Genomic DNA, 21727 nt, shown 5'->3' with positions numbered 1-21727 from the left:
AATGTGGGAGGAAAAGGTAAAGGAGACAAAGACAGTAACCAGAACAAGGGGGTATTTTCAAGGGTTTCTTCTTGGAGCTGAAACTCCATTAAATATCACTTTTGTTTGCAATATAACCTCTGGGTTCAAAAAAGCTCCCTTTGAGGGTATTCCCTGGTGGTGCAGTGGTTAGGACGCCAGGCTTCCATTGCAGGGGTTGCAGGTTTGATCCCTTGTCAAGGAAGATGAGCAGCGCAGGAAAAAAAAAAAAAAAGCTACCTTTGAGATTTTCCTCTCCTTCATAACCCTTGAACTACATTTAAGTCCACAGGAAGCCTCTGTGTTTCTGATGGTATTTGGTCTAAGGCTGCCAGCTTGGGAAAACCTTTGTAGCTTATTGATGATTTAGGCAACACTGAGAATTAATGATGCATTGGGTGGAGTGTTTGAAATGAGATTAAGCTGTAGCAAAGCTAATTGTTGCATCAGCTTGAATGGATGAGGGATGGGCCAACTGCAGGGAGGAGGAAACGTCTTGCCTTCCTTGCCCTCAGGAAACTGCTTTTGAAAAGCAAACACCATGACTCCTTGACTGAGAATGGAGACTGAGTTTGGAAATCAGTTGATGAGTCTTCAACATTATAGCAAACACAGCTTCAGATATAAAGTGGTATCTGCTAATGAGAGCACACAGCTACTGTCATGAGGGGCTTCTTGCTGGAAGGCCAAGCTGAAGAGGGAGTGAGGGGATCTGTTGACTGATGTGATGAGAGCAAGGTCTTCCTTTTCTACCTGGGAATGTCCTTGGCCTTCAGCCCACCCTGTATCTCGGTGCTAAATGCAACTCCACTGCAGAAAGAGGCATCTGTTGTGAGAAATAAAGATTATGTATACAACAATGCACAAGGCATAGAGAACACCTTTTGGAAGACATTCTTTCCATTTTTGCACTGTAATTGGAGCAAACTGCCACTTTGTACATGTCGTCAGTTGGCTCCAACACGTCCTGGAGTATGTTTGCTTTGGCCATTCTGAACATGAAACAAGACTGTATTCGCTGTCAGGTATGTCCTTGGGATCAGCTGATGGCAGGTGGCGGGCAGCCTGGCTGCAGCCCCTCCACTGCTGCTATTCCCTGTGCCTGGCTGCTCTTGCCTCCATGCTGTGAACAGCATGGTTATGAGAAGTTGATCCTCTAATTTCTGAGTCTTTCTGAACAAGGGATTTTCATAGAAGCTTCCAATTGGGTTGGGTCAGAGGCACCTCTGAGAAGTCAGTGCGACCCCCATGTATAATCTGGTTCCGCAATGTGCCCTCTAAGAGAGTGATTCTCAAACCTGGCTGCATATCGTAGTTACCTGGGGAGTTTTTAAAACTCCAGATGCTCAGGCTGCACTTGATGCCGAAAACTCAGCCTCCGTGCACAGTGAAAAATTGACTCTCAGAGACAGAGTTTTGGGTGAAGTAGAAAAGAATAGCTTTACTGCTTTGCCAGGCAAAGGGACCACAGTGGGCTCATGCATGCCACAAAAACTGGGAGGACTTGGTGAGTTTTATAGCAGTGGTTCAAGGGCAGAGTTGCTGATAAGGATCAGGGTATGTACAGGGCCTGCAGTCCTCTAATCTGACCTCAAGTGGTCTCCTGATGAGCTTCTCAACATTATCAAACTGTGACCTTCTCTGGAACGAAGAATGCTACCATCTTCCGTATGTTGGGGGTTTTAGTTCTGTAGAAGAGCTCAAAGATATTGTTATATGCTTCCCTTAAGGCAGAACCAGGACCCTGCCCCAAGGCTGCACTATTGTTTCTTGCCTGCTCTTCCCCTGTCTCTGCATCCCCTCCCTTCCCTGATTAGCAGCTGTTTGAACCTGCCCTCAGGGAAGGTCATGGAGGCTAGAGTCTGTTCCCTACAGACAAGAAACAGGGGACACAGAAAGGCTTCTGTACCCAGGAGCTCCACAGGGTCCTGCTTGGTTTCACACCCAGGACAGTTTAATTAGATTCTTTTGAGGAGAGTTGCAGGCCCTAATATTCTTTAAAATATCTTGGTTGATTACAGCATGTAGCCAAGTTGGAGAACCAGTGCTCAGGCCTGTACCCTGACATGGTACTGGGACAAACAGCTGAGCTCAGCCCACACACAGGGGACCGTAGGACTAGAGAGGAGACAGCAAGTGGGGTGCAGAGGCCCAGCTGCTGTGATACCAATTCCCACTGATCATGTGAGGTGCCAGGTGCCCCCAAGCCTCTATCTACTTCAGAAATAGCTCAGATGCGTCTCAGAACATGCGGCTTGGCTAAGAGGCTGATACGTCGCTCTTGACTGAATAGCTAAGTAGACATTTCAAGCACAGGTTCGGCCCCTGAATGAGTGTCTGTCCTCACATTTACCAGCTGCTCCTGAGCTCGAATTTATGCTGTGAGCCAGGGCCCTGCTTCCTCAACAAAAACCTCCCTTTGTGACTGGAGAAGCAGTTGAGTTGAGTAGCACTAAACATACACACACATACACACACACACACAAATGGGTCTTTAACAAGACAGCTCAAAAGATTGTCACAGACCCCTCTGGGACCAACTCTGCCCCCCAGTCCTCAGTCATCCCAGGCCCAAGTCTGCCCTCTCTGCCGGATGCTGGGAAGCTGGTGACAGCACAACCCCCACACAGCTATTTGCATTTGGGACTTAGGGCTGCTGTCCAGGGGCCTGAGGAGCACAACCTCCCTGGTACCTATTTCTCAATCTTAAAGAAAACCAGGAGCTGAGTTGCTCCCTTGGTGGGGGTGGGGCACAGGAAGTGGTGGGAACAAATGCCTCAATTTGCTACTTAGGGTGGTGGCTCTTGAAGAGACCGAGGTCAGCCTGTGGACCCAGCTTGATGGGAGCTTCACCTCCTGGGGCCTGGGTGGGAGGGGTGAGAAGTGACATTTCTGGAAGGTTCCTGGACACTTTGGTGGGGGGCAAGTCCTGCTCTCAACTATGAGCTGAAAAACCAGCCAAATAAGGGCTCCCTGAAGGATAAATATATGATCCCCTGGGGAACCTGGGAACTATTTGGGCCAGAAGAACTCCTGGAAAAGATAAGCTGGTAAAGCATGTAAACCCTTGAAAGCAAGGCCACTGCAGATTTGAAGCATTCACAAACACAGCATTTAAAAACTGAATATAGGGATTTCCCTGGTGGTGTAGTGGTTAAGAATCCACCTGCCAATGCAGGGGACACAGGTTCAATCCCTGGTCCTCGAAGATCCCACATGCCTCAGAGCAACTAAGCCCGTGCGTCATAACTACTGAGCCTGCACTCTAGAGCCCGCAAGCCGCAACTACTGAGCCCATTTGCCACAACTACTGAAGCCCATGTGCTCTAGGGCCCGTGTGCTGCAACTACTGAGCCCGTGTGCTGCAACTACTGAAGCCCGCGCACCTAGAGCCCGTGCTCTGCAACAAGAGAAGCCACCGCACTGAGAAGCTGGTGCACCACAATGACGAGTAGCCCCTGCTCACCACAACTAGAGAAAGCCAGCACACAGCAACAAAGACCCAATGCAGCCAAAAATTTAAAAAACAAACAAAAAAAAACTGAGTACAGAAAGGTAAAATAACAAAGTACAAATTTTCTGAAATCCCACTACCAAAAGAAAGCCCTTGTAAACACCTTCCAAATAGCTCTCTACAAATGTGTGTGTGTGTGTGTGTGTGTGTGTGTGTGTGTGTGTGACTATACATTTTCACAGACTTGGGGCCTAAAGTTCATACAGTTTTTTTTTTAATTTCTTAATCACTATTTTTTTATTGAGGTGTAGTTGATTTACAATGTGTTAATTTCTGCTGAACAGCAAAGTGATTAAGTTATACATATATATACATTCCTTTTTTAATATAGTCTTTTCCATTATGGTTTATCATAGGATATTGAGCACACACAGTTTTGAAACTAGTTTTTCTCTCAGTCAACAATTAGTCCTGGACTTGGTCTGTGTCAATGAATTTATACCCATATCATTTTCAATGCTTGCAGCACGTTCTCTTATATGTATATACCATAATTTAACTATCCTTTTATTATAAATAAAGCTGCTAAGAGCAAATCTTGTACATGTGCTTTTCTTGGACATTCCTCACTTCTCTTGAGATACACCTGGGAGGGGGTTGCTGGGCTATAGGCTGTCACTCTCCTCTCATTGGACATTGAGGTGGTTTCTACTTTTTGTTTTTTCAAACAATTCTGCGATAATTCTTGTTCTGCTAAGAATGTAAGTTTTGCAAGGGAAAGTGCCTTTTCTGTTTGCTTCATAGATGAATTCCAAATGTCTATGTTGCTACTTTCAACACATATTTGTTGAAATAACTGAACAAACATGGATTTCTTTCACATCTGTAGGAATACAGTCAATTCTTGACTCAAAGTTTTCACTGCTCTGCCCATGTCCATGGATGACCATGAAAGCTCCATGAGTACTGATTTGGTGGTTACAAATAAATTTTAGTGAGTAGGCAAATTTGCAAAAACAGAATTCACAAATAATAAAAATCAATTGTATTTCATAAGATATATTTGAGAATCAGACTTGTTGGATAATAGAATATTCACACTTTAAGTACTGTCAAATTTCCACCACCCTCATGAAAAGATATATTAATTTACTTCCCCATCAGTAGTATGTGTGAGTGCTTGTTAACCCTAGACCAAATCTGTTGTTGTTCTTGTAGACATGGATTAGGGGGTCTCTGATTTTTATTTTGATGACAAAATCACACAGGGGAACACAAAAATTACAATTGACAAACTAGGAGTGAGTCGTGGGCTGGAAAACAAGAGGAATATGTTTCCAGAGTCCCCTGGATTCTTCCTGGAATCTTGGGTTTCCTTCCAGGGTCCTCCATGCCCTGGGTACCTCCTGGACCCCTTCTCAGCTTGAGAACCAGCACTCTAGGCCAAGGGTTCCACTGTACAAGAAGTTTGAGATGGACCTAGGAGCAGCTTCACAACTCCTTGAGTCTGTGTGCTTCGGCCTCCTTGCCTCCTCTCCAGCCCCCACCATGTCCATCAGGGTGACCCGGAAGTCCTACAAGGTGTCCACCTCTGGCCCCCGGTCCTTCAGCAGCCACTCGTACACCAGTGGGCCGGGCGCCCGCATCAGCTCCTCGGCCTTCTCCTGGGTGGGCAGCAGCAGCAGCTTCCGGGGTGGCCTGGGCAGCAGCATGAGTCTGGCTGCAGGTTACAGTGGGGCCCGCCCCGGGTCTGGGGGGCATCACACCTGTCATGGTGAACCAGAGCCTGCTGAGCCCCCTCAAGCTGGAAGTGGACCCCAACATCCAGGTCGTGCGCACCCAGGAGAAGGAGCAGATCAAGACCCTGAACAACAAGTTCGCCTCCTTCATCAACAAGGTACGGCACCTGGAGCAGCAGAACAAGATTTTGGAGACCAAATGGAACCTCCTGCAGCAGCAGAAGACAGCCCGGAGCAACATAGACAACATGTTTGAGAGCTACATCAACAACCTCCGGCAGCAGCTGAAAACCCTGGCCCAGGAGAAGCTGAAGCTGGAAGTGGAGCTTGGCAACATGCAGGGGCTGGTGGAGGACTTCAAGACCAAGTATGAGGAAGAGATCCAAAAGCACACAGACATGGAGAATGAATTTGTCATCATCAAGAAGGATGTGGATGAAGCTTACATGAACAAGGTAGAGATGGAGTCCCGCCTGGAAGGGCTGACTGACGAGATCAACTTCTACAGGCAACTGTATGAAGAGGAGATCCGTGAGATGCAGTTGCAGATTTTTGATACCTCCGTGGTCCTGTCCATGGACAACAGCCGCTCTCTGGACCTGGATGGCATCATCGCCGAGGTCAAGGCCCAGTATGAGGAGATTGCCAACCGCAGCCGAGCTGAGGCTGAGACCATGTACCAGATCAAGTACGAGGAGCTGCAGACCTTGGCTGGGAAGCACGGGGATGACCTCCATCGCACGAAGACGGAGATTTCTGAGATGAACCAGAACATCAACTGACTCCAGGCTGAGATCAAGGACCTCAAAGGCCAGAGGGCTTCCCTGGAGGCCGCCATTGCTGATGCCGAGCAGCGTGGGGAGCTGGCCATCAAGGATGTTCAGGCCAAGCTGGCCGAGCTGGAGGCCGCTCTGAGAACCGCCAAGCAGGACGTGGCGCGGCAGCTGCGCAAATACCAGGAGCTGATGAACGTCAAGCTGGCCCTGGACGTGGAGATCGCCACCTACCGCAAGCTGCTGGAGGGCGAGGAGAGCCGGCTGGAGTCTGGGATGCAGAACATGAGCATCCACACCAAGACCACCAGCGGGTACTCAGGTGGGCTGACCTCAGCCTATGGGACCCCTGGCTTCAACTATGGCCTGAGCTCCTACCAGTCCAGCTTGGGCTCTGGAGGGGGCTCTGGCTCCTTCAGCCGTACCAGTTCCAAGGCTGTGGTTGTCAAGAAGATTGAGACCCATGATGGGAAGCTGGTGTTCGAGTCCTCTGACATCCTGCCTAAGTGAAAGGCTCCTGCGATCCCTCCCAGCCTCCCCGCTCACTTGCTCCTGCAAGAAGGAGTTGTGCAGGGGAGTGTTGGAACCAAAGACCTGAGGCTCAGTCCCGTCCTTAACCCACCCCTGGGGGAGTCAACTGCCTGGGGCTCCCTCTCTTGCCCACGACCCCAACTAAAAGCCAATCCAAGTGTCTTTTTCAGAATAAAGCTTCAGCTGGCTCTGCCAACACACACACACACACACACACACACACACACAAAAGAAGTTTGAGATGTACAGGGCTGGTTCCGATGGCGGCCTCAGCCTGGGTGGGCTCCCGCAGTGGAGGAGGCAACAGCTTGGCTACCCAGTTGTGCAGCTGGAGTACTGGCTGGGTGGCACCACCTCACACTTGTAGCTGGAACCTTGGGTATCCAGGCTGCTTGTGAAGGCAAACATGTCTTTCCGGCTCTCCTCCTCAGCACAAGGTTAAAGAACAAGCACCCTTTCTTCAAGGCTCTGTTGGGGAGAATGGGTCGGCAGAGCAGAGGCTGTAGACGGAGTGCTGCAGACCATGTGGGAGGACTGGTCCTCCCAGGACTGGCTCTCAGTCTCTGCTGGGTGGGGCTGAGGACCCTCCAGGCTGAAAGGGGAGCAGGAGCCCCCTCCCCAGGTCTGAAGGCCAGGCTGGAGAGCCAGGCACATGCCCCTCCCTCCACCACCACCAGTCTGAACTCCTGCTGTCCATCTCGTGTTTGGTCCACGCACCAACGTTCTGATCCTCTCCTGGGAGGCGCTGAGAGCACTGGTTTTGCAGCTGTTGAACAACTCCAATTTCAGCAGTGACGTTTCCCCAACAGGTCCAAGCAGATGACCCCCTTCTGGTCAGCTGACCCTTGGCCTTCGTGCCTGGAGCTCAGGGGCTGGGGGGAGAGGAGAGGCAAACTGCTGGGGCTTGGGGCCGGCTCCTGGAGAGATGGAGGACACTTGGTCAGCGGAGCCCATCTAGCCCTCCTCCCAGCTGTGTCTACCTGCACTGGGCTCCCAGCATCTGCTTCTCTGACCCCTCAGGGGTGTACTGCCTGTGATGGCACAGGGACCCCTCCTTCTCCTCTCCCTCTCCTCCCCCTCCTCCTCCCTCTCCTCTCCTTATTCTCCTCTTTTCCCCCTCTCCTTCCCCTCCTCCTCCCCCTCCCCTCCCCCTGTCTCCCCTCTCCTCCTTCCCCCTCCCCCTCCGCCTCCTCCTCCTCCCCTCCTCCTCCTTCTCCCCCTCCCCACCACCTCTTCCTAATCCTCCCTACAGCTGGAAGTGGTGCACAGTTGTTGGACACCCCAGATGTTTAACTTCCATATTTGCCTGGTGACTGGTGTGTGGTCAGCGCTGAATCAATGATGGCTTTATTGGTTGACTGAATGACTGACTGAATGAAGGAATGTGACTGAATGAAGGAATGAATACTTCACTTCAGGCTTTTTACTCCCCTTCCATATAGTTATGGATTTTCTAGATATCTCTGAATCTAATCTTGACAGTAGTCCCTGGATGGCTTCTTTGGGTATTTCTACCTTGACCTTTAATGAGTCCAAACAGCAGTGGGAAAGCAAGGGTTCTGAAAAGCAATGATGGCTCAGGGGCCCAGGTTTCTCTCCACAAATGCCAAGCACTGCTAGCAGAAAGTGCAATTACCTTTAAAAAACCAATGAGCAATTGATTTTTTGATTCAGTAAATTATAGAACAAATTCAGTAAATTATAAACCAAAGACAACACTAATTAACACCAAAGAAGATTAAACATGCATTCACATTTTCCACTAACATTAATAAACTTGTTGGGTTCCTGGCACTCCCCAGCGCTGGAAACCATGCCCCCTCATCTGCAGGCAAAATGCCTTTCAGTGGGCGTCTACAGTTGACTGAGATAATGAATCTCTGTCCAAGTTACTCCCAATTTTATTAATAGATTATTTTATAGACTAATGCAATTATAAATTAGCTATTCAATGGCACACAATGGGATTCACGAACAAATCTGGTTAAATGCTTTTCTTGATTGCACTGTGTGCATAGCATCTTTAAATCAAGGATTCAGTTCTTAATTCACACCAACAATTAATGTTTGCACACGGTGTATTAATCATTTCAGTTTGAGGGGAGAAGTCCCAGTTGTTTATTTGTAGGGATGTATTAGTATTTGCCTGCATCTCGAATTACTAATCTGAAATTTCTGGGGAAAGGGAAAGAAAGGTGTTTTTTTTTTTTCTAATTTGTGTTTTTAAATATAAAAGTACTCTCTTAAGTTAATGATATAGTAAAGGTAAAAAAACAAGCACGTTCAAAAATGTGAATTTGTAATGTCATTTTTGTTCATCATCTAGAACATTCTGGGAGAAAGTATCCTAAAATTTTGACTATGGAAATTTCCAGACTATAAGCTTCCTGATGACATTTTATTTATTTCATTTTACTTTCCTTTTTATGGATACTTTCCTCCAGAAAATGCCTATAATTTGAATAATGATATATAGCACATATACACTAAAATATACCGTAAACTTTAAAGCATTATATAGTTTCTAACAGTCCTGATATTCAGTAAAGCCTTGCATAAATGGACTGTAAAAATCTATCCCAGAATGGAATGTTGACTATGACAAATGAATTTAGCTGTATTACAGATGTGTGATGTAACCTCACTGAAGGGGGAGGGGGGATGAAGCTGACCTAAATAACTTCTGAAAATGGTACTTTGGGTAGTGTTAGACTGAAGACAGAAAGAACTCTACATAACACCTTATTCTGTTACTGAATCCAAGCTCACTCTGCTCGCCGCATGACAGGCCAATAAAATGGAGACTAGGTGTTGAGGCAAGGAATATGACTTTATTCAGAAAGCTGGCAGACCAAGAAGATGGCAGACCAAAAAGATGGCAGACAAAAGTCTCCAAAAAAACGATCTTATATATGTACCCTGGAATGGCCCGCCTCAGGGAAGGGATGTGTTAATTTCTTCTTTCTTGCAGCCATCCACAGGTGGGTGGGGTCAGGATGTTTCCCTGAACAAAGGCACTTTGGTTTAACATTCAGGCAGAGGCGAAGGGTTCCCCAAGGCAGGCCATTATGTATAGACAGTATCCTTTTAGTGAACAAAAGCAACAGGAAGCAAAGGTTAAAGTAAAAGAAACAGATCCAACATGTAGTCAGATTTGGCTCTTCCCTGTTACATGCTGACAGGGCCTAGATGAAATGATGCCCAGCAGCAGTGACTACCACCAGCATCTAGACCTCAGTTTCTAAAGACCCTTCTCCAGTAAAGAGAACCTGGGCTGCTCAGAGAAAGGGCTGGGACAGGGAAAATGAGCTTGGAGCATTTTATAGTTCCAGAAATTAAGAAGTTCCCCCCAAAACACGTATTGAGCATGTCAAAAGGACATAGGTGCCAAACTTCAACAGCTCCCAATGGCCAAACTGGACAATCTGACCAAGAAAGTAAGTAACAGTAATATTGCATGATGACCCAAGGAATAAATGAAACATCCCTGAGTACATACTAATATAAGTAAATGATTGAATAAGTAAGTAAATGGGAGAGAAGGGACAGATCTTCTATGCAGAAGAATTTCAGTTAATAAATGTAGACTCTCCATTCCAGAAAGTGGAACTTAATCCTCTTCCCTTGAGTGCAGGCTGGATTTGTGAATCCCGTGAATCCTGTGAATAAAGCATGCAAAGGAGAAGATAGTAAAACCCAGCAAGACCCTGTGGGCCTCCTGAGCACAAAAGCCTTTCTGTGTCCCCTATTTCTTGATTACAGGAAATAGGCTTCATTTGGCCTCCATGACCTTCCCTGAGTTCCAATGGACAGATTCAAACAGTTGCTAATCAGGGAAGGGAGAGGATACAGAGACCAGGGAGGAGTGGCTGAGAAACAATAGTGCAGCCTTGGGGCAGGGTGCGGGTCCCCCTTCAAGGGATACACATAACAATATCTTTGAGCTATTTTGCAGATACTGAAACCCCCACCAGGTGGGAGAAGTTAACTGTATGCTGCCCACAAGCACGTAGACCCCAGACCAGCTGGAAACAGAAGGTTGATGATGCTGACTCCCGATTACCTCACCACCAGCCAATCAGAAGAATGTCCGTGAGCTGATCACACTTTCTTTGAACCGTTACTATAAAACTCTTCACTAGTCCCTCCAGGTTGGGACACAGAGTTTGGAGGGCATTAGCCCACTGTGGCCCCCTTTGCCTGGCAAAGCAATAAAGCTATTCTTTTCACCCTCACCCAGAACTCTGTCTCTAAGATTTAATTCAGTGTTGGGGTACAGAGGCCAGTTTCGGCATCAATAGTAACACAGCAGAGAGAAAACCTAGCACACACTACCTTAACCATGTGATCAAGGTTAATATCACCAGTGACAGGTGGTGTTGACGTCACACCCTCCCTAATACAAAGGGTACTTTACTTCTCTGTTTTTTTCCCCAAAACTCAGTTCCCCTGTCTCATGATGAATTAATGCATCAGACAAACCCATATTGTGGGACATTCTACAAAACACCTGACTAGTCCTCTTCAAAACTGTCAGTTATGAAAATCAAGGAAATGTTGAGAAACTCATGAATTGAGGAGACTTAAGGAGACAGGACAACTAAATGCAACAGGGAATCCTGAATTGGATCTTGGACTAGAAAAAGAGTAAATAGTGTAAAAACTGGTAAAATTGGAAAAAAGTTTGTAGCTGAGTTAATAGTGTTGTACCAATTTACTTTCTTTTTTTGATAAATGTATAGTGGTTATGTAAGATGTTAACACTAGAAGAAGGTGGGTGAGGATATACTTGGATTTTCTGTATTATTTCCTCAAATTTTCTGTACCTAAAATTACTCTAAAAGTTTTTTAATTAATTTTTTTTTAAAAACTTCAAGTCTATCCTAGTATTTTATAGAAGTGGTGTTCTAAGTTTTCCTGCTTATTTCAAAAATGGCCTGTTAATAATCATTATCTTGTGGTTTAATAGTTAGCAGCAACAGAATCAGACTGCCTGGGTTTGAATCCCCCTTATTATTTTTGACCTCAGACAAGTCGTTTAACTTCTCAGTGCCTCAGTTTCTTCATCTGTAAAATGGGAATAATAATGTATCATAGGGATGATGTCAGGATTGAGTAAGAAAATACACAAAAACTATTTTTGTATTTGATAAATGTTAAGTAACAGTGGTAGTAGAGATCTTCTAAAATGTCCCAGAAATAACCTGAAAAACTCAGTTTCCCTCCTTCCCAAATTCTTTTTGTCATGAGTCAGAAAATGGGCCAAAAGGTCAAAAATGGATAAAAAATTGGTGAAATGAACTATGATTATTTTTCCCAGTGAACATTCCAGAAGGAGAGTTAATTTAAATAAAGCAAACATTCATTTCACTCTTTTCTCTACTTCATAGTTTAAGCTCATTTTTCTCTTGAATGTTATCAAAAAGTTTCCTAAGTTGTCCATTTCTTCCATTTTTTTTTCTATATTTTTTTCTGTGCCAGAAGGGCCTAAATACCAGAAAGTCACCTGTAAGATGCCTTGCCCAACTGGAGGCAAGAAATAGGACTTATTATGAGTAAGCAATTATATTTTTCTAATATCCCTAGTATTGCAAAACTCTGGAGTGTTCCTGCAAGTCCAAGTACATTACCCTTGGATGCTTTACCTTTGGGCCCCATTAGTCATGATCATTACTAAGCAGAGTTGAGATTTCATTTTTTAAAAAACCACATTTGCTGGCATCTGATTGAAAGAAACACTTCTGGAAAAAATCCTGACTCATGTATCTCATTGGCAACAAAAGAAGAGAGGTTTTAGAGAATTTCCTTAATACAGGACAGTGGTTCTCCAATTTAGCCTCCATCAGCATCACCTGGAGGGCTGCAAAAGCACAGACTGCCAGGCCCACCTCACAGTTAAACTTCAGGAGGTCTTGGGCAGGAACTGAGAATTGCATTTCTTCTTTTCTTTCCTTCTTTCCTTCCTTCCTTTCTTTCTTTTTAAAATTTTTATTGGAGAATAGTTGATTTACAATGTTGTGTTAGTTTCAGGTGTACAGCAAGGTGATTCAGTTATACATATACATATATCCATTCTTTTTCAGATTCTTTTCCCTTATAGGTTATTACAGGATACTGAGTAGAGTTCCCTGTGCTCTACAGTAGGTCCTTGTTGGTTATCTATTTTATATATAGTAGTGTGTATATATCAATCCCAATCTCTTAATTTATCACTTCCCCCTATGTTTCCCTTTGGTAACCATAAGTTTGTTTTCTATGTGTGAGAGTCTATTTCTGTTTTGTAAATAAGTCAATTTTTATCATTTTTTTGATTCCACATGTGACATCATATGATATTTGTCTTTCTCTGACTTACTTCACTTAGTATGATCACCTCTATGTCCATCCATGTTGCTACAAATGGCGTTATTTTGTTCTTTTTTTAAAAAATTAATTAATTTATTTACTTTTGGGTCTTCGTTGCTGCGCACAGGCTTTCTCTAGTTGCAGTGAGCAGGGACTACTCTTCATTGCGGTGTGCAGCCTTCTTATTGCGATGGCGTCTCTTGTTGCAGAGTATGGGCTGTAGGCGCATGGGCTTCAGTAGTTGTGGCTCACAGGCTTAGTTGCTCCACAGCATGTGGGATCTTCCCAGACCAGGGATCGAACCCATGTCCCCTGCATTGGCAGGCGGATTCTTAACCACTGCACCACCAGGGAAGCCCTGTTTTGTTCTTTTTTTAAGGTTGAGTAATATTACATTGTATATATATGTACCACATCTTCTTTATCCAGTTATCTGTCAATGGATATTAGGTAGCTTCCATGTCTTGACTATTGTGAATAGTGCTGCTATGAACATTGGGGTGTGAGAATTACGTTTCTAATAAACTCCCAGGTGATGCTGATGCTTCTGGTCTGACCAGACTTTGGGAACCACTGGGTTAAAAGAACTAATGTGTTTTAGGACTTATTTTGTCTAATGTGGGAATGCAACTAAAACCAAGGGATGAAAAAGGGATGAATTCAGCCCCAAGGATGAGCCCCAAGGGTGGAATAACCCACCATTGTTTTCTGCAGTGCTCTGAACAGTGATGCAGTCTTTTATTTTACTTCAAGGATTCCTCTGCAAAAGATGTCATTTGGCTGCTTATTGTGTGGGGTAGACTAGGTTTCTCAAACTTTTTCTCTGTGAACAGAAATGCCCAGGGTTGTGTCTCTAGTTCAGCGGTTTTCAAATTTCATTGTGTATGAGAATCACTCAGTGAGTTTATGTACAAAGCACATTACTGAGTCCCACCTGAGAAACTTTGATTTATTACATAATAATAATAGCAAGTATTTATTATACATTTACTATGGGCCAGGCACTATTATAAGCACTTTACTTATACGAACTCAGTTAATCTTCACAACAAACATATGAGGTAGCTACTATCGTTATTCCACTTCTACAGATGAGGAAACTGATAGTCAGAGTGGTTAATAACTATTTAGCTAGTTAGTGGTGGAGCCTGGCTGTGCACCCAGGCCTTTGACTCCAGAGTTTCTTACCCACCATGACTCTATTGATGCTCATCTGGGGTAAGACTCCTAATCTGAGTTCCCCAAAAATAGACGCTGAAATAAACATATAGATGTAAGTGGTTTATTAGGGTGATGGAGAAGCACAAACAAGAGAGCAAGAAAGTGAGGCAGAGAAGTGTGTCTTCACGAGCAGGTCACTGCCACAGACAATCCGGGCTCAGTTCTACTGGGACCCTCCAAGGAACCTTGAAGAACATGGCTTAGAATTGCCCTACCAAAGACTGGTGAAACTGGGGTATTTACTCCGAACCCTCTGCTTTATTGGTTAAGAGTGGTCTTGCTAGGCATATATTTGCTAGTGCTTAGATGTTCCTTTGAAGCCAGGAAAGCCCTGAGGCAGAAGAGTGGAGAGATTAATACAAGGAACCCTCAATCATAGCTGCAGGCAAACTCTGAGGTGGGTCATAGGGATTTGGGACAGAGCTAGGATAGGAATTGATATTTTACTACGCCATTGCAGGTGGTCTGGAGAATACACTTTGAGAAACACTTTTTTTTTTTAAATTTGAGGACAACCTTGTGCTGCCCCGAGGTGGTGGCTCAGGCCATGACAACAGGGTCCTAAATGATATGAAACTGGACAATTGCCCTCTTCTTTTTTCATGCTCAGACCCTGAAACTGTACCCTGAGAAGTAAGTCAAACCAGATCAGTAATTCATTATGATCCCGCAGTTGAGTCCGGCCCTCTGTCCTAGAGTTGTTACTGACCAGGGTTCTTGGTCTCCTTAATCAATAGAAATTGATCAGAGGCCAGATAAGAAATTCAGGCAAGGCTTTATTGGAGCCCCTGCTGCAACAGGGGGAAGTGAGAACAAGTTCGGGTTCCCTTGCTCACACCCCAAGGGGAGCAAGCAGGTTCCTTACATGGGATGAGGTTAGGGGTGTGTCCAGGGGCTGGGCCAAAGGAGTGGCTTAGGTGGTTTGCCACCCTTTAGGTGGTGTTGTGTGCAGGGGGCATGCGCAGTACCCTGCTGCTGCTCCCGCCACCCTGCTCCCGGCTCTTCAGAATGGCAGTTGGGCTTTTTGGTCTTTTTGTATGTTGTTGTCCATAATTTGCCCCAACTGTGAAGGCATGCAGTTATTTTTAGTCCCTTATAGTTTCTTTGTATTTTGTTGCTCAAGGAGACATTTGTCCAGGCACAAGCTCTGCAGCAAAGGGTCCCAGGTCCCAGGTCTCAGAGTGACACATCATGTAACGAGTGAAGGACAGCTGGGTCTAACTGACCACAGGAAAGTTAAAGTTCTCTGGATAGACGAGGAAAGGGGAGAGTTTCTGTGTCCATATTCCCTTTTTGTCTAAACTTTGAACTTCAAATCAGTTAAAAAAAATTTGTCACTGACTCTCTTATACCCCCTTTAATAAAATTAAACAGAACCCAGGACCCAAATCATGGGGAGGATAGGGAATGAAGCTTCAGAGACATCTACAAGTAATGTACTTAACTCTGTCACCCACGGTACTGACTGAGTCCTGGAGAAACTACACAACATTAAAGAGTGGTGAGAAAGAACAAAGGACAGAAGTGTCAGCACTGAAAAGGGGACCTAGCAAAGCTTCCAATTCAGGGACTACAAACTCAGAGGCCATCATGGACCAGGTGGGCATGATGGCTGGTTACACAATAGAGTGTGGTGGGGCCTGTGGCAAACTGGGAAATGCACACTGTTTCTAATTTTCAAAAATACTGGGATGGCCAAAATCAAAAGCAAAGCAAAACAAAACAAAATACATTGGGGCTTATGTTTGTCTGCAGAATACTAATACGTGGATATTCAAACTAATCTGTTCCCCTTTAGCTGAGAGAAGAGTTTCCTGAGGTCACTCAGGGACTTATATTCAGCTGGTACATGCTGATAAGGCCATACTTGTTCTGACTGGTCAGGGCCTAGCTACACAAATCCTTAAATATTTGACTATAACCTCTGAGTTCACACAACCAGCAGACCAAAGAACTGAAAACACCCCCATACCCTCTTCTGTACTCTGCCCTTAAAAACTTACATTTTGCATGCAAAATATGGAAAAATAAATGCATGTGAAATTTTAAAAAAACAATAAGAAAGGCATAGATAAATGCATTTATCTGTGTAAAATAGGATAATTTTCCAGATGAAAGGGATTTTAACTTGTATTAAAAATTCATTGGAGGGGCAAATCCATCAGCAGGATACCATGAATGATCTAAACACTTGTTCATCTTCCTTTTGTTGACAATTACATTCTCAATAGAGTACCGGTATGTGTGTCCTCTTCATGGATACATCAAAACACATTGAAAAAAACCCTAATTTTTTTTAATGTATGTTTTTAAATACAAAGTATTGCTGTGTTCTTCTCAAAGAGCTTCAGTAAAAATCCCCAAGATCTGGCAACAGTTAACAGTTAAACAAACCAATATGTTGTATGACCAGGATGTCAGATGGAGGAGGTGAGGATGCTTTCTGTTTCATTCACCTCCGTATCCCCAGAATCTAGAATTGTGCCTGTCACAGACACTCAGCATGTCATCGTGGCTCTCATCTGCCAATTGGTGGTGGATGTCAGCTCCCTGGAGGATTAAATTCTGAAATATTTCAAAACCAACTTCTGTTATGCAGAGATCCTGTACCTCCAATTGCTGAGTTGTGAAAGAAGTAGAGAGGGAATGAGAAAGTACAAGGGACCATCTGGAAAGGTCTTAGTAAATAGCAGAGGTCAATGGCAGAGTTGGAAGGGATAGGGGCTAGGGGTTGAGATGAGGGAGAATGAAAGAGGTGGGCAGTGATTCAGGGTGGAAAGGCGAGAGAGTAGGGGGCAAGGGGATTTCTTCACGTGAGCAGGCAGCACAAGGCGTGTGTGTGGGAGGGTGGATAAGACTGAGGGTTGAGGAGAGGAGTCATTGGCAGGGTCTAGAAAGCCCTGGAGCTCCAGGTACCCCTGCACTTTGTTAATCTATGTTGCTCTGTATATGGAGGATGCAGAGCATTGCCTGGATAATGCATAATTAAACTTAAAAACACCTGATAAGGAGATACTGCACTACACCCAGGAACAGCCAGAGAGAAAGACAACTGGATGGAGGGCTGGCCTTCTGGACCAAGAGGCCACTGCCCTGGGCATGAGCGGCGCCCACCCTGACCTTCAGCACCACGTGAGCGGAGCTCTTCCAATCTCCCTACAAAGATGCCCTGGGGGAGGTCTGTTCCCCGGAACACAGGATCCTGAATGACTGTGTACGTTGTCGTTCTTTTCAGTAAATATGCTCCTGGAGCCCACAGAAGTTAGATTGGGCGTTACCTTTAAAGAAAAAAAAAAAACTATACCATAAAATACTCTGTGAAATTTTGTATCAGATTAATTAGGCAAAGGAAATCAGGATCTTATGGAAGGCTGAAGAAACTTTTGATTCCATTAGAGCTACTGGGAGATTTGCTGAGCCAAGTCAGAGAAGGTTGATGTCTAACCAGGGCTTAATTTATGATCTGAGTGTACAAACCTCCTTCAAGACCATACGGCTGACTAATGAATTTATTAGGGAGATTAATGCTTACTATCTGCCATTTCAAGCTGTGCTGGTGTGTGCTCACTTGATCGTCATACTTGGAACATGCTGAAACCTCCCAAGGTTCATCTGAGTGCTGGGCATGCTCCCCAAGCCCAAGTTGAAAGGAGTCACCCCCATTCCTGGGTTGGCTTCTGTGCCATGTGGTCTGTCTCCAGGGCTACTTCAACCCAGGAGACTGGCACACACTCCCTGCCCCAGCAGCCTTGCTCAGGCCTCGCCTTGAGTACAAAACAAGGTACCTGCTGCAAGACGTCACCCCCACCCTCTCCTGGCCAAGTGACCACCTCCCTAATGGACGATCAACAGATCTCTTTCCCATCACCACTCCCTCTCAGCCCCCTCACCCCCACCTCATACACACGAGCAAGCAAACCATGCTGTACATCCCAACAGAAACAGACCTCACTAAGGCAGAAACTGGTGAGACCGGGCCAGTTACCTAATTCATCCACACCAAGTGCCAGAGTCTTATCTGCAATTGTCCAGCTCTCTTTTCCTTCAACTCAAAGTCACATGAAAACAGCCAGGGGCTTTGTAAAGAAAGACTGAATCTGTGTGATGGGGTAATAACTGTGTGCATTTAGTCCTCACATTTTACCTGGACTGTGCAACTCTTATGGCCCAGTTACTCAGTTCAAGGGGAATCAAGCTCACCCTTATTATTAAGGAGCACAGCATCTCTGCCAGGGACCAGCTCACCTTTTCTTGCATTGACTAAGAACATCAGTGGTGTCCTTAAAGCAAAAGGAGAGAGAGAGCTGAGAAGTGCCAGCTTGGTCTCACCCACGGTCGCCTTGACTGTGGATGTGCTCTGAAACCTGACCCCACAAAGGCTGGGGACACTTACCCACTATCTCAGTGAGACCCTTACTGGTGAGATGATGCCTGGGCTGGCAGGGTCGCAACTGTGGATTGATCCGAGGTTACAACTCTTTTATCGGGGTCCGGGGGCGGGGGCTAGTTTTTTATTTTCTTTCTTTTTTAGTTATTTAATTAATTAATTTAAAAATTTTAATTTTATATTGGAATATAGTTGATCAACAGTACTGTGTTAGTTTCAGGTGTACATTAGAGTGATTTAGTTATACATATACCTGTATCTATTCTTTTTCATAAACTCTTTTAATTAACCCTTGTGTGCATCCCACACTTCCTACAGTGTGCCTCTGCACCTGGGGGTCAGCCTTAGCTGTGTTCCTGGCCACGGCAGCCCTCTCCCATGCCCTCCCCACTTCTCCCCACTGTGAACATGGGTCCCCAGGCCCGACACTCCCTCCCCGCTCAGGGGCTTCCTCTTTGAGGCTGGTTCTTGTTAGCAGCTGTCAGTAGACCTATCTCAACCTAAGAGAGATGCTTAAAGTGTGGAACCCCGAAAGACTGTCAAGGCTGTCACAGCAGGCTCCTTTGTCCCTGTGAAACTTTCCTGTTTCTCCCTCTGAAAACAGCTCTGTAAGGCGGGAGGGTTCAAAGCAGCAGACACCTCCCACCTTCCTTCACGCTTATAAGGCCTGAAGAAAGGTTCTTCCCTGAACCTAAGAAATGATTTCCACCGCCCTGCCTGCCCCACTCCCTCCCCAAGTAACATGTATAGAATATAGTCTCTGCTCCACTGGGCACTCCATCATGGACAATCTTTAGCAACTTCTGATTCCTTCTGCTCAAGAACTATTGTTGGAGGGTGGGAGTAGACAAGGGGTCTCAGCCAAGGGTATCATCTCTGATCTGCTATGGTCTGGATTTTTCCTTTTTGAGGTTCTACTGATTGTCTTCTGTCTGTCTCCCCTGCAATATCCCAAATCTCAGGGCTGCTTATGCACTTAAAGTTCACATTTTATTCTTCTCTTTGTCACTTTCTTTCTTCACAGATGGGAATCTACAGATGTGCTCTAAAAATCTGAGCTGCTATTAAACATATTACAGGTAGATTTGTCCCCTGTTTGCAAGATGCTGCAGCTCTGGTCTCTACCCTGAGTGGGCAAGGGTCAGTGTTATGGACTGAAGGTCTGAGTTCCCCCCATATTCATATGTTAAAACCCTCTCCCCAATATGATGGTTTGAGGAGGTGGAGCCTTTGGGAAATAATTAGGACTAGCTGAGGTCACGAGGGTGGAGCCCTCATGAATGGGATTAGTGTCCTTATAGGAGTCCTGAGGAATTTTCTTCTCTCTGCTCTCCACCAACTGAAGATACAATACAATGAGAAGTTGGCTGTCTGCAACACTCAGAGCACTCTCACCAGAACCAGACCATGCTGGCACCCTGATCTCAGACTTCCAGCATCCAGAAACATGAGAAATAAATAAACAAAGCCTGTGGTACTTTGTTATACCAGTGCAAACAGACTGAAAATTCAGCAATCTCTTTCAGTCACTGTGCTATGGGTGTGGGGGAGGGTGGGAGATATCTTTATTCTGACATGAAGACATGAAGAGTTATTCCCTGACTGAAGTCTGAGCCAAGAGCAGGTTTTCCCCCAGAAAGGCAGACACAGTGATACCATGACACTTCCTACATAGCACCACCGAACACAGCTGGTACCTACAGCTCAAGGTGCATTTCTGTTGACACCTCATGTACTATGTCATGGTGGTTTTGCAAACTTATTTTAGTTTCTGTCACTGGCAATTTAATCTCTATGTCCAAATCTGGGAGAGGAAGAAGGTCGCTCATTCAATTGACCGCAGAGCTCAGGCAGTAACCAGGGTCTTCGGTTATCTTTCAACACATGCATATAGTTTGCATATTGAAGATGCAAGAATATTTCCCAAGTCCAGAAATAAGTTTGTGCACTCCCATTTTCCTTGAAATATAATTCTCAGTTTATCTTTTACTATCTCACTCTTAATAAAGGCAAGGGCTCAGATAAATATTTCTCTGCTTCAAGAAGAATAACATAGCAAGTACAAATATCAGTAAATGAAAACTGGCACTGAATAGGAAAAACTCACTTCCATATGTTTCTCCATTCCTCTCACACTACTGCCACACTCACAATACTCCTGACACCAGAGGTGTGAGTCTTCCCCTGACACCAAGCCACGAGCTGGGTGTCCTATAAGCCAGTTTAATTCTGACACTAAGCAGAGTTATCACAGACCCCACGGGTTAAGGTCTCCATCTCATGAGACTGCCCCCCATTTCAGATGCTAATCTCAAGTAGAAGGTCCCTGGGTTACCCACAAGTTCTACCCAACTTGGCTAGAAATCAGGTTCACATGACCTCCCCTTGGATTTGACTGTTTGTTAGAAGAGCTCACAGAACTTGGGGAAGCACTTTTTTACATTTACCAGTTAACTATTTAACAAGGAATGTGATAAAGGATACAGATGAACAGCCAGATGAAGAGAAACTTAGGGCAAGGTCTAGAAGGGTCCCAAGCACAGGAACTTCTGTCTCCATGGAGATGGGGTCCACCACCTTCCCAGCATGTGGTTATGTTCACCAACCAGAAGCTCCCCAAACACCATATTTTTAGGATTTGTTATGGAGGCTTCATCACACATATATAATCCATCATTAACTCCATTTCCAGCCCCTCTTCCCTCTCTGGAGAATGGAGGGTAGGGCTGAAAGTTCCAAGCTTCTCATCATGGCTTGGTATTTCTGGTGACCCACTCCTATCCAGGAGCCCACCCAGAGTCATCCCATTAGAACTAAAGACACTTCTGTCACCCAGGAAATTCCAAGGGATTTAGGAGCCCTGTGTCAGATACCAGGGTCAAAGACCAAATGTTAGAACCAAAAAATACTCCTAGTGCTTTTATCACTTAGGAAAATGCAAGAGTTTTAGGAGTTCTGTGCCAGGAACTGGGGGCAGAGAACAATCTATACTCTTTTTTCTACTATCTCACAAGCACTTAACCTTGTAGTCAGGAACATGGTAGGGAATGATTGGAACTATGGCACCCTGTGTGTGTGTGTGTGGGGGGGGTGGTTGCTAGCCAGTTCCAGCTGATCTTCGTCATACAAGGAATGTGAAATGTCCCTATTCTTAAATTTTGGCTCAAATTTTGTAGAAATACTGTGTAGTCCAAACTAAACATGACTGCAGGCCAGATCTAGTCTTTGGGCTACCAGTTTGGAGCCTGTGATGGGGAAT

At 45.2% G+C, this 21727-nt stretch overlaps 1 long non-coding RNA gene and 1 pseudogene across 1 annotated transcript; both read left to right on the top strand.

The window, feature by feature from the left end:
• The first annotated feature begins 5005 nt into the window (after window positions 1–5005).
• LOC113610244 (keratin, type II cytoskeletal 8 pseudogene) lies at window positions 5006–6516 on the top strand (annotated as a pseudogene).
• An 8360-nt stretch (window positions 6517–14876) lies between these two features.
• LOC113610310 (uncharacterized) lies at window positions 14877–19312 on the top strand. Its single transcript, XR_003429037.1, has 3 exons — window positions 14877–14887; window positions 17509–17513; window positions 19219–19312. It is a non-coding gene; the product is annotated as an uncharacterized LOC113610310 (long non-coding RNA).
• The last annotated feature ends 2415 nt before the right edge of the window (window positions 19313–21727 follow it).

The sequence above is a fragment of the Aethalodelphis obliquidens genome, unplaced genomic scaffold, assembly GCF_003676395.1.
Source record: "Aethalodelphis obliquidens isolate GAN/ISIS:26980383/991018 unplaced genomic scaffold, ASM367639v1 scaffold62, whole genome shotgun sequence".
Taxonomy (NCBI): Eukaryota; Metazoa; Chordata; class Mammalia; order Artiodactyla; family Delphinidae; genus Aethalodelphis; species Aethalodelphis obliquidens.
Note: the sequence above shows the minus strand (reverse complement) of the source record. Positions and strands in the feature narration are given on the sequence as shown.